This window comes from Struthio camelus, chromosome 5, assembly GCF_040807025.1.
Source record: "Struthio camelus isolate bStrCam1 chromosome 5, bStrCam1.hap1, whole genome shotgun sequence".
Taxonomy (NCBI): Eukaryota; Metazoa; Chordata; class Aves; order Struthioniformes; family Struthionidae; genus Struthio; species Struthio camelus.
The window spans coordinates 77,364,059-77,375,598 of NC_090946.1; the positions used below are offsets into that span (position 1 = coordinate 77,364,059).

The window sequence follows — 11,540 nt, forward strand, 5'->3', positions numbered from 1 at the left end:
GTGTTTCGCTTGTGGGTGAAGTCCCTGAGAGAGAGCTATGCCCTCCTGCATGGGGTGAGGCCACACGCGTTGGATACGATCACCACCTCACTGTGAAGGACTGCAAGCTTTAGGCTTCTCTTTAAAAGTGACTATTAGATGCTTGTTCTGGAGACATCTCTTGCCGGGTAACAGCAGATTGTGCAAGGGGGACAAGTATTGGCCATACTGAGGGTCGTCAAGAGTTACTGAGCTAATTGCTTTTGTTCTGAACTGGGGTAGGGTTGAAGGTGAAGCGTTTGGGGTAAGAACATACTCTCTGAGAGAGGTGTACGCTGTGGGTGCTGCTGAATTAGTAGTAGTCTCCCTTCCTGCTGACTAGGATATATTTAATCTCAGTGTGCAGCCTCTACCTCTGCCGTCTTTCCGCAAGATCCTACAGGGTCATTCCAGGCTATTTCCGTCTGATCCCATTCAATGCTTGGGGCAATCCCCAATTCAAACCGTGGGGTTTGAGGAAATTGGACACAGGAAGCAATTGCTGGCTGTGTTTTGTTAAAGTTTGGGTCCTTTCCGACCCCCTGCCAGTTCTGGGTGCCCCGACAGTGACATTCAATAAGCAGGTTGTTACATCCTTCTGACAAAAATTCAACGTCTGCGTTTCAGAAGTGCCCTGTATCATGGGTAGCCAGATAGCTGCTCCCTCCAGACTAGACAGTCACAGGGTGCTTTATATGGACTTACCTTTAGAAATGGGAGCAAGCGGAGGCCCTGGCACCCCACAGAGGGATTTCATGCCGAGGGTGTGCAGCCACAAGGCCTTCCAGCATGGTGGGCCGATGCGTACGACGCTGTTTGGTTCTCTTGGCAAGCGATGTCGCACCTTTTTTCCTCCTGATAACAGGACAGCTGTGATTTTCTGAGGCACCTGAACCGGTAGGCACCAGGGGAGCAAGATTTTCTCAATGAAGGGTTTTTTGCTCCGATTTTCCGCCGCTGCTATTACAGAACGCAGACTTCGTGAACGACAGCCCCTCCTCCATCCCTTCTTTTATGCTGCAGCTCAGTTTTGGGGTGTGGAAGGCTTTTCATGTGTTGATTTTGTGCCCATATTGGATACATTAAAAAAAATGTATTTTTTTCTTAAATGTCTCTGCTTCTCACAGATAATTTTTTGATGAGGACAGTTGGAAATAAATGTAAACAAACGTTCTGAATCTGAAGACGTGAATCCCCTCCACAGAGCTGTAAATTGAAGACTCAAAGCTCCTGTTGTGTTGAAAAGAGGGACTCTTGGGCCCAACGAGGGGTAAGATCTTAAAAAAACCTTTGTTCACTGTTACAATAGGGAACAGCTAAGTGTGGTTTGGGGTTTCTGCCAAGTTAACCCTGACTTATTCCCATTGTTGCCAGTACTGCTAGAAAACCCTCTAACGTGTTATTAAAGATAGAGAATGAAAAACAGTTAATACTTTTCATTTTGAATGCTGTATTTAAAGCAAAAAGCTTTCATTTTAAAATCATCTTTTATTCCTTTTCGCTGTCACTGTTCTAGGGGCTTTAAAGAAAAATCACATTTTGTGCAGCATTGACTTTCTCTTTGTGGGAAAAAAGTTAGCTTAAATGATCCAAAATTGCCACTGTCTTTAATGTCGCTGGAGTCTTATTTTCTTTAGGGTGAAAGTGCAAGTGTTGTGAGCTCCCGTGCATATCATGCTAACCTGGCTTATCTGATCGTTTCCTTCCGCTCTGGTCTGTTGGTCTCTGCCCATCCGTGGTCTCTTGCCCTGTTGTTGTTGGCTCCTTGGGGCAGGAGCCATGCCCAGCGCAGAAGGATTCAGACCTGTGACCGGACAGAGTTGCTATGATAATGCGGATCATAACATCAAAAGCTATAACATCATCAGCAAAGTGGACAAAATAAGACAACATCCAGTGAGTATTTCAACTTTTTATTTCTTTAGTGAACAAAAGTGTACAAAAGCTTCTGTCTAGCCCTGCCTTTCATTTGCAGCTACGCGGCTAGAGAATCTGAGGCTACTCAACACACGGGCTTGGAAGCCCTTTAGGTGAATATTAGGTTGTATAAGGCGTTGTTTTAGACGCATCTCCACTGAGTGGTATGGCAAAAGCTAGTATTATCTTGACAACTAAGGAAGAAGGAGAGGAGTGTGGTGGCAGCTGTTCCTGGGTACTCTCTGGTCCGGTCAGGATGCCGTTAGGATGAGGAGCACGGCAGCCCAACGGTGTCGCTTTTAAACGAGGCTGCCAGCAAGGGCTGGGGCAACTGTCACAGCCCTTCCAGTCTCACATCCTCCTCTGTCTGCTCTCCTCTGGGCCACCCGCTCGTCTAAGGAAAGGTGGTGTCTTTATTCTGGTAGAATTAACTAATCCAAATACACTTTTGGTGTTTTCAATTATAAATGCTTCTTCCTATTCTTAAAATGTTTCCACTTGTTTTCTTGGCAGGACCGTAAAGGTCTCTCCCGAGAGTTCTTTTCACTTAGATATGCACAAAATGAATAGTTTATCTCCAACTCCTGCTGACTTTCATGAATAATTTGATGTAAAAAGCTGAGTTGGACTTCTGCTGTCTTGGCTAGCTTAAGAGTGCCAGCTTCTAATCTTGCATTCACAGACCACAATAGACTCTCTTGTTTTAGAGACCAAAGTGACCTCTCTGGCCTCCATTCACCTGCAACCTTGTTTGGAAATTTCCACTACCTGACCTTTTCCTCCGTTAGCTATCCGGCTACTCCAGGCAAGGAGTCTCCAGGGCTCCTAGCTGACAGAACTTCTCTTTTGAATGAAAACTGTTTAACAGAGAAGATTTGAGGAGACATACGATGATAATTCTTACTGTTTCTTGTTCACCTCCCCAAGTGTATGAGTGAAATCAGAAAACCCTGTGGTCACTTCCGAAGGTGGACAACTTTTTTATGGGGTTTACTCATATGACCAATCTCACTGAAGGCAAGCAGAATTACTCATCTGAGTAATGTCACACATGTGCCTAAATGATTGCAAGAGACTGAAAGGAGTTGCGAGTAAAAGTAATAGCCCTACTTCATCTCTCGCAGAGCAATGCCAACAAAATAATGAAGCCGTGTGAATAAAGAACCAATGTAGTAATCAAGCTCTGAACATTTCTGGAAAATTAGCACTTCTTCCATAACAGCAACAACTGCTGGGAAAATGGTACAAAATATTAACTGTCAGGTTAAGCACAACTTAATCAACATGGGCTGAGTCCCACTGATGTGTCCTCAAAACTGTTACTTAAGTACTTGTTAGAGCCAATTAAATAAACAAAATGTTAAAGCCTAATAGCATAAAGCACATAAATAACAGAAAAGAGCTGTAGCGGTTGAATGGGTTGGTGTTTAGCCCTTCTTGATTTAAAACAGTGAAGTGAAAAATGCTGGAGCCCTTGAAGGTGATTTTGAAGATGAGGAAGTGACTGTGCTACACAAACAGCAATCAGAGACAATTAAGAGAACTGGGACAAGTGCCTCATTCTCTCCACAGACTGCATGGGAAATTGCACTTTACATTTCAGTCTCGGTGCATTTAAAATAAGGCCCCCAGCTATGTCATTTTTCAAGTCCAACTCAAATCAAAAGATATTGCTTGGACTCTTCCTATTACTCTAGAAGTGAAAGGAATGATTGTCTATGCTGATGAGCCTAGAAGATTGTCTTGGAAAGAATTTGACAGTTTTGTCTACCAGTCCCATTATAATGTTATTACTGCCCCTGAAGAAGACTGACAAAGCCTGAATACCAGAATAAGTAGTGGGGTAGTTTAGGATAGCTCTCTGCTGCTGCAGATTGCATGGTGTTTCTCCGCGCAGTAGAGAAGCTGTGCGCTACGCTGTGCGTATGTTTCCTTTTCAAGCTTAATCTGATGAGGATTCTTAGCTGGTGCAGGAACAGAAGAAAAGAAAACATAAGCAAGCTAAAAAACCCCATGAAAACGTAAAGAATGCAAATAAGGAATTTTGGAATTAATTCTAAATCCTTATTCCATATCCATGCCTAATTATAACCCTATCCCTGTATAGAACGTGCAGCCCGTGAGCGCTATTTTGGGGTAAGCACGGAAAAGTTTTAGTACATAATTCAGAAATTTATGAAAGTGCTGAAGTTGCCTCACTTTTGTAATCTTCTTTGCAATGACAAGAGCACGTTGAGCTTTCAGAGCTCCTATAGCAGTTTTGGGTTGTCAGAATACCCTATGGGGCCTAGAATTGAGCACCTCAGTTTTTAAAGTTGCTAAAATACATATTTAGGTGACTTAAGTTTCCCCTTTTGCAAATTCTGGTCTGCATATCCTTTGTGTAATACAGTAACTCTTGCTGGTGCTTATATCGCTCTGAACAAGAGGCAGCTATGAAGAAAGATGAACATACTGCATTAAGTTCTCTCCTAAAATGATAGTGCTCTCTTAGGTAATGCCCGTACAAGACAGACAGCTTACTCCAAAACAAAGAAAGGAGCTGGAGCAGGGGTTTTGAGCAGGGCCCGTGCTAGAGGCAGGGCAGGGTTGTACCGTCTCAGGAGCAGGGCTCAGCTGTGAACGCCTGGATCTGCGTCCTCTCCTTGCTGCAGCCTGGAAGAGCCCTGAACCCTCAGGAAGCGCAACTTGAAGAGCCACTTGCTTCCCCCGGCCCCCGTGGAGCTGCTCTCCACGTTGCTGCCTGGCAGAGCTCGGCCTCGGGCTCTTGTTGCGCGCAGTGGAGCGAGCGGTGGCCATGCCGCCCTGCTGCCGCCCAAGCACACGCGGGTGCGCAGGGGAACGCGGGGGGGTCGTCCTTTTCTACCTTTTCTAATATTTTCATGTGCCTCAACTGCATAATTCTTAACTGGAAGGAATATGTAGATGTACAGTGGAAGCAAGAGAAAAATGCAACATTTATTTATTATTGTGTATTCACTAGTAACTCTGCGGCTATACATCTCTGTGTGGCTATATATCTCTCCGGCTATTTCTGAAATAGAGCTGAGAGCCCAGGGGGAGCAAAATACCAACTTGAGATAGCAGTCTAGCGAGAAAAGCAATGCTGTCACTGAAGAGGGACTTCTAGCAGAAGAAGTGACACTTGCAGTTACTAAGACTGTCAGTCCAAATACATGTTGCGTTGGTACCCAGGATAGCGATCAGGCCAACGGAAGAGCTGGCGACATGCCATGCAGACAGATGGGTGAGCAACACCGAGGCCGTAGAGGAGCAGCAAGTGTGGAGTCTGCAGGCGGTGCTCCCAGCTGGGAGATGCCAAACAGCTGGCCAGCTGGAATTTTTTAAAAACAATTTCTGTTTTAGGAAATGTCGCAGTTTGTTGGTTCGAGATGACGTAATGGACCAAATAAAAGAGATGGAGGAAGGGGTATTGTTAAGTAACGTTGTTAGATTTGGCTTGAGATGTACAAAAAGAAGGAAATGAAGAAGGGGCGTTCTCTGAGCCCTGGAGACAGCAAGAATAGGGGATGTTAATGGAATTCCCTTTTGTTGCTCTGCGCTAGGGCAAAACCAGCTCCCCTACACTGCTGAGCAGAACAGCAGATGGAGTGCCAAAGCTTCTAGTTAGAGAAGGGGAGGACAAATAGTTTGAATTCAGAAGCTGGAATTCATCAGAAGCTCAAACTTCAGCTTTCCTCTCCAAAGAGAAGCAGTCAGGGTAGGGGCACTGTGGGTTGACCTCTTCCTGGGACAAGGGCAGCATTTACTACTAGACAGGGCAAACTTAGACTCTTGATTTACTAAAAGCTGGAAACCTGAAACGCAAAGATGAAACTCTGGTGCCAACGCGTTTCGTTCTGAAGAAAACAGTTTAAAAAAATTTCTCTAAATTTAAATATTTAGCTTTAAACAGCTATTTGTCTAGCACACCAAACGTTAGTCAATTAATTTAAATAATTCAGGCATAGGTAAAGCAGAGATGCTACGCAGGAATTTGAATGATTGATCCTCACGTGCCTCAGCATCCCTTTTGCAGTCGACTTACAATGTTTCATCCCTTCTGGTTGCAGAATGAGCACAGGACTCCCAGGCCAATATTCTATTTGTTATATATATATATATATATATAATATTCCATATTCTATATTATAGTCTGTCTTCTAATAATCAGCCCAAGCTGCCTTTCCGACTCACACTGTTTCACCCTTTTTTTTGTATTTCATTCGTTATTTCTTTCAAAATAACGGGCTGCACCATGTATTTTGCCAGTGTTGATGCATATTGGACAGTCAGGTCTAGAGTCATCCAAGGTTTCTCGTTTGCGTTTGAACTCAGCTTATATTTAACCCTGGAATAACAACGATAAAAGATGAAAAAAAAAAAAAAGGAGGATGGATTCGGTGCATTCGGTGCACTCAATATCATGTCCAGTCACAAGTGGTTAGAAGGGAACAAGGATGAGTGAAGGGACAGATAAAGAGCACAAATTTCTCATTTCTGGATCCGGTTTAGATTTGCTAAATCAGAAGCTATTACCAGATAAAAGCACTTATTTATTGCTAGGCCAATCTGTTTGGGTGCAGCAAGGGGCTAACAGAACAAATGACATTGGCAGACGTCCCTGGGTTATTGATCTTTGCAGAAGAGAAGGGTGTATTAAGTAGATCTGGAACTTTGTTATCACGCTTGCACATCACCAGATTAATGTTGAGGGATCTGAGTGGCAATTACAAAATAACATACCAGGAGTCCATTTTTTTGGTAAAGGAAAACCGTAAAGCAACGTATTTAATGAATACTGGTACGTTACATAAACTTTTTTTTTCTTTTAATTCATGGAGCAAATTCATGGAGCATGAACCTTTTCATTAATGCATTTAGCTAAGACCTTTGTTCTTCTGTCGGTATCTGCTAACTTTGCAGGGAGATGGGCATGCAGTTGCACTTTTGGGGCTTCTATAGAGGATGCTTACAAGCGTAATAAAAATTATATGTCTACATTACATTAAAAAAAAAAAAACAGTGAAAGAATATTAAGGGTATGAAGCAGCCATAGAGTATACTTTCTACTCTAGGATGAAATCTTCATCTGAGGACTCCAACAGCGTGTCTAAACTAGTGGACCCATGACTGCTTCTAATGCCGTCTCGGGACAAGACTTTGGTACATCCTTCCATCTTCCACGGCCTCTACAGTTCCCACGTAAAGGAAACATGCATCAAGGCCAGCTGGTGGATTTGTTGTGTTCAGGAGGTCTCTCATTTGGATGATCAGAGCACCAAGACCACAGCTGTCAGTTTAGACATCATCTAAATGTTGGCCCTATCTTGGCGCTCACGTGCAAAGATCAAGTAGAGAACATACTTTATGCACCACAGGCAGAGAAAAAGAAAACATTACCGAGACCCCAGCTCTCAGTTAGTGTTACAAAGCGGTAAATCTGGATTTAAGTCTTTCTCAGCTTTTTTAAGGCCACTAATTCTCCCCAAAGGAAAAAAAAACAACACACATACTTGTGTGTGTGCACACACAGAGAATAATTAAAAGAATTAACACGGGACTTAGTGTCTATTGCAAACCAAGATTCTTGTTAAGTGGAAATTTGCCATATGCTCTCCAACACGAGACACAAAGAAGAGCCACTTTACATACTATCTTAAAACTTGATTTTGCTATGGGATTGGAGTGCACATTGCTGCCTATTGACTGGTTTAATCCAGAGCATGAATGTTTATTTTGGGGACTGTATATCAAGGCTACTTGGAAGAAGTTTTTTTGAAACTCGTTTCCTCTCAGATGGCTGAGCTTTTATTTTGAGGAGAAAGCAATGCAAATAATAAAATGCTGGAGGTGCCAGTGGGCATAATGTAAAGAGGACTTTGGGGTTTCTATGCCTTTTTTTTTTTTTTTTAAACAGTCCAATTATGTACCACACAGGAGCAACTAGGCTAACAACAGCCATATGATGGAATAGCTTGTAATCCGGTTGTGGGTCTAGCTCCATGAGACAGACTCCAAGTAGATGAGTTTTAAATCTCCTTAGAATTAAGAAGGGTTTGGCAACCAAATTAATTGTTTTGGAAAAATCCTCCTTTATGGATCATGAAGAGGATAAAAAGGGAAAAAACATGTCATCTGTAGTGGTTAGTCAGATGTTCTTTTGGAGTTACAACGATTTCCTCTCTAATTCCTCTTGTTGACATTCCCGTTAAAAGAATAATGAGTACTATGTTCTTTGCCTTAGTGCTACTCATCCTTGTGTACATCACGAAATCTTTGCATTAAGCTACCCAAATGGATTGAATCATATTGTAAGGCAGACATTAAAAACAATCGCACTCAACTGTAAGCATGCATAAAAGGGAAGTATAAACTGATACACCACGATACAAGTGATAATAATTGCTGGTACACTGTACAGTAATTTGTTTCAAAGAGGTGATTGGACCCAGACAACTGAGAATGTGCATCAGTCTGATTTAGCAGAACTGAATTATTTTAGTCTTTGGATTTTTAATATTTATATACTTACCCTTTTACCAGTGAGGCTGCGATGCTTTGGAAAAATACATTATATGTATTATTAATACCACGTTTAAATAATGGGAGACAATTAAACAGTCACTGGGTAATAGTTTCCCAGGTGTATTTCTATTTATATATTTTGTAGCTATATAATGTATTCCCGCAGAATAAGGAATAGGATTTAGAATTAATTACCCAATGCTTTTAAAGTATTTTGGTAAAAATAGGTGTGCAAAAAAGGTATTATTATTTCGGAGGTGGCATAAAAGCAGCCTCATTAAAGAGGCTGGTACTAATAGCCCTTTAATACCGAAAGCCAGGAGACAGTTCTTCACGTGGTAAATTTACCAGTGAATTAAACAGCGAAATATGCCAATTTTGACTTGATTTCTATCCTGCTAAACTACCCTACATTCATTTGCTTCAGCTTTAAGCCCTTCCATTTTAGTTTTCTGCAGCCCCGGTTACAGAATTGCAGCTTGCTTTTCACCTATCTTCTAACAGTTTAACATAGATGTCTGGGTCCAGTCCATTGTTCCAATTGTATATAGTTTAAAAAGCTCTGCAGTATTTTACTCTTTCCATTATATCTTGGCTTCCCTGAGCGCTCTGCTCGCTGCATTTTGCTTGTACTGGCTCTGTTTTCTAAACCCATTTATGCCTTTTTTTCTGTACACACTTGTTCATTGGGGAGCTTAAATTGACTTCTCTCCATTCTGTTTCCTTAACTAAAAACGCACCATTAAGGTTGATTGAAGTCTTTTGAAAACACTTCATAAAAAATGAAAGGCCGTAAGAAATTAGGCTACCAGTGTTTGCAAATACCTGTTTTCAGCCAAATTGATGGGAAAGAATAGGAACTGAAATTTTAAAATGCTACTGATATATATTTGCTTGCTATTTATTTTTATGAGAATAGCAAAAGCACATGTAAAACATTTTGGGGGATAAAATATCAAGCCGTTAATAAAATATGCCATGCGGTAGCTTTTTTCACAGAAAACCTTCCCCCACCTCCCCCCCCTCCCCCCCCCCCCAAAATCAGGTACAGTTTTGAAGAGGGAAAATGGCAGAATGAACAGAAATATCTGGATCACAGTTATTATTTTCATAGCTTTGGTTTAAAAAAGGTAATTCTCATAGCTTTGTTTTTTAAAAAATTAATTTTCAAATATTCCTCTTCAGAGACTACTGAAAGCTGTTTCCTCTTAAGAGAAATATTTATACCACAGAAGCCATATTTTATCAGGAATAGAAAGAGTTCTTGAGAAATTGCTTTACAAATGGGAGAAAAAGAAAGGTTAATTAAATCAGTGAAACTTTAAGTCTCCTTCCAGCACAAAAACATCTGTGCAGTGGTTAAGGATATTAAGTATGTTTTACATTACGTTCATGTACACTTAATAAACAAAGAAACCTCATTTCACAAATCACCCATCCGGAGTAAGGAAAGCCATTCTGAACAGCATGCTGAATTGTCAGGGAAACTTTTATGGACATATGGAAATACATCTTACTTTAAAAGGAGAAATTCCAAGAGGGATTTGCACCAAGTTAAAAGCGAAGCAAGTGCTTTAGAATCAAAGGTGATTACATTGAAAATGGCAGCTTGCTTGTCGAAGCAGCTGAGACAGCTCCCTCACCAAGCGAAATACTAATCGTTCCAGCTGTTTCCAGACTCTCCTAATACTGCTGCTTATCATTAAAAATAGATACTTTAGAAGTTTGCAGTGCTCTAAAAGAGAATAATTATTGGATTTTAATTTATCTTAGATAATTTTTCAGACAACTGTCAAGCATGTTTTATTTACAAGATAGATTACCTGTGTGTTTTTTTTTTCTCTTTTCAGAAATTGATATATTCATTTTGACAGCCATCCCACTAAGTGGAGACATCTAAATCGCAGAAGACTTTCAGTGCATCACCTCTGTTACAGAACACTATCAAAATTAATTTGCATACTCGGAGTTTTACAGTTTCAGTAGACTCTTTCCAACAAAAAAAATCTTAATACGGAAAAAAAAAACCCAGCCCCAAGATCAAACTCAGGTTTGAATTCAACATCAAACAAACTTGTAAATGAAAGCTATTCCCAGACTTTGCCTTTAATAACGCAATCCATTTAGGATTGCTGTTCCTTTTTATTTTATTTTATAAAAGTAATAGAATGAAACGACCAGACCTCAAATATGGTACTATTTTATGGTGTACGTGAACACAAATTGTAGCATACTGTATCACTTCCTTTAAGAATTCTCCTGTTAATGGAGGGAAAGAGCAGCAAGATCAACAAGAAAAGTAGCTAAGTACAAGGAGGTCACTCAGAAGCTATGAGTTCTATAGCAGAGGTACAAGGAAACCCTGTCACTTTCCATCCCATTAAACAAGCTATGAGCTATGTGTTAGACTCACTGGGATTACCAGCAAACCCCCACCAAGATGTGTGCTAGCTCTTGCTCACATCCTCTATCAATTATTTAGTTCCTTTTATGCAAATAATGTTTCGTAGAAGCAGTGGAGAAATCCATAATGGGAAGAAGAGCAACAGCCATTTAGAAGAATTAAATGGTTGACGAAAAGAATGACGCTTTACAGATAAGAGCTATTGAAATGGTACAGTACCAGTACCTCTTAAATGCCTGTGTGCATACACAGATGGGGAAAGTCAAAAAAGTTTTGTTTTGTTTTTTACTATCAATTTTATGCAAAATTATATAACAAGGCAATAGGCAGACTCCTGCCTTCACAGTTCTGCCCAGGGGACAGTCGCAGAAGTGAGGCCTCTGTAGCAGATTAGTCTTCATTCTTCAGGCTCTAAGCTTTCATTTTGTATTTTACAGGGAATATATGTAACGTAAGCCTGGCTGCAAATGGTGTTTATTCTGAAGAGAGGCTTCACTACTCTTTAGAGTCAGAAGCCAGAAAAAAACACTGAGGGCCACTCCTGCATTCTTTTTTCAGGCAAAATGTCCCATTGATTTCAATGCATATATAGGATCAAAACTGTTCTCTTCTGTGGCACCACTAAAATTCACTGGGCCAAATTTCCTCCTGGTGTATGCAGAGGCAAGTCCGT

At 41.0% G+C, this 11,540-nt stretch overlaps 1 long non-coding RNA gene across 1 annotated transcript; it reads left to right on the forward strand.

Annotated features, from left to right (window-relative positions):
* Nucleotides 1-1,145: 1,145 nt before the first annotated feature.
* Nucleotides 1,146-10,644, forward strand: LOC138067551 (uncharacterized). The gene is made up of 3 exons (XR_011141711.1): nucleotides 1,146-1,288; nucleotides 1,793-1,914; nucleotides 10,314-10,644. It is a non-coding gene; the product is annotated as an uncharacterized lncRNA (long non-coding RNA).
* The last annotated feature ends 896 nt before the right edge of the window (nucleotides 10,645-11,540 follow it).